This window comes from Oratosquilla oratoria, chromosome 16 (assembly GCF_046742065.1).
Source record: "Oratosquilla oratoria isolate Oo_2021 chromosome 16, ASM4674206v1, whole genome shotgun sequence".
NCBI classification, from domain to species: domain Eukaryota; kingdom Metazoa; phylum Arthropoda; class Malacostraca; order Stomatopoda; family Squillidae; genus Oratosquilla; species Oratosquilla oratoria.
In genome coordinates, this window is record NC_134792.1 from 51,263,077 (window position 1) to 51,265,053 (window position 1,977).

Here is a 1,977-nt window from a genome sequence, read left to right on the forward strand (position 1 = left end):
GAATAACTAAGGACACAGTTTGGTCCGGAACGAAGCTAAATTTAATAAACAAGTAATTAGATCAATAAATACTTGAATAAAGACATGATGAAAGCGATGTCAGGAAATGACGTCCCACTTTGCAAGTCATTATGATATTGTGTAAAAACATCACATCAGTGTTGTTATCAATTGATGCGCTACAGAACATATCAATATAGTTATCAATTGATGCACTACAGAACATATTAATGTTATCAATTGACAGACATCATATTACCATTGTTATCAACTGGTACACTACAGAAATCTTAAACTCAAAGATAATTGCCCAAAGATCTTTAAAAAATCGTTTGGTGTCAGTCAGAATAAAATCCGAAAGGCTTTTTTGTCTTGTGATTTTGATACTATTCTCCTAGGTTCCCATATTGCTGTGGTGGGTCTGATTCTATAATTAATTATCTCACTTTAGCCAGTAATACCGTTTTCCTTATTTGCAAGTTGTATTACTTTGCCGAGTGCTGTAGCGTTTTGAGATTGTGAATAACGAGTTCCTTGTAGTTACGAGTAATCACGACAATTGCAAAACGGTATGGATAGGTTACGATTGTATGACTAATCATGAACGTTGACATGAGAGGCACAAAAGGGTGAACGAGGAGAGGGAAGGGATCTAGGATGAGCGAGAGGAACGGTGAAGGAGATTGTGATGGTCTGAGCGACATGTGAGTGAGAGGTCGAGGAAGTGGAAATCGGTTTAAGATCTTAATGGCTTTCTGGTCCTACGGAACCTGAATTCGCGTCGAGCGCTAATCATTAATCAGCTTCTGCTGATGACTTCCGTGACACTTCCACCCCACTCTTTTTTTTTTATTTCATTCATCCGGTATCTTCGAATCCGAATTTCGAAAATTCTTAACCGGCTGTCAGTGAGGCCCGAAGTCGTCTTCAAAATGAACGAGACGTCTTGCCGCTAACTGGGAAGTGGTAGGCGACGGGCTGGGAGGGGGTTGTGATTCGGGGTTGGAAGAAGTCGACTTCCAAACTTTGAAATTAATTCAACTCTTCGCCCTGTCCCCGGCCATGCGGGAACAAACATTTCTGGAAATCCAAACGCCCATGATATGCAAATTAACCATCATAAACTCTGGAAAAAATTGTCCTCGAAATGTCTCGGTTCTATTAAGGTCCGCCTCATGTACCAAAGGCGTCCGAGTTTACGAGTTTCCAGCGCTCATATGACGATGCACTTATGTCAAAGTCGCAGTCGCTGGCGGCCTTTCGGACGCACCCGACCAGAAGGTGGTCGGATCTAAGGTCCCAGCAAGTGATGACGGACGTGGGGAGTTACGGGACTCGTGCAGAGGTTTTAGGAGTGAAGGCAGTGGTGATAAGGGAGAATTGTAGGTCGGGTCGGGTGCGGCCGCATGAAAGGGGAAGGGGTACCCTTAACATGGAGAGCGAAAATTATGTTGAACAAGGTGGATGTTCTTGGCTGTGGAAGGATATTAAGAAGGAGGAAGAGGAAGATGAAGAGGAGGAGGAGGAAGAGGTGGAGGAGAACGGCGAGGTATGACTGGAGGAGAAGTAGGACCACATAAAGTATAGTCTTGGTGACCTCTTAAACATTTAGTTTAAACTGTCCTCTTTGGTAGCTTAGACCGAGCTCCGAAGAGGTGATGGAGAAGGGACATTATCCTGACGTGTAGGAGGAAGAAAGGTGGATATAAAGATGTCGAGGTGCAAGAAAAATGTATAGATAAAAAGGGAGGAGCTTATGAACGAGAGAAATGGACGTGGAAATGAGATATTTACTTGGAATAGACTTGTACGTTGTGTGGAGATGGCAAGAACTTATCGAGGAAAAAAGGAAACTTTAAGATAATGGAATGAAATGAGCCTAAAACAAAGTAAAAGGTGAATCAAAGAATGTTGAAAGAAGCTGAGTAAAATACATTAGAGAATGATAACATGGGTTTCAGTTATAATGCTGAAGGT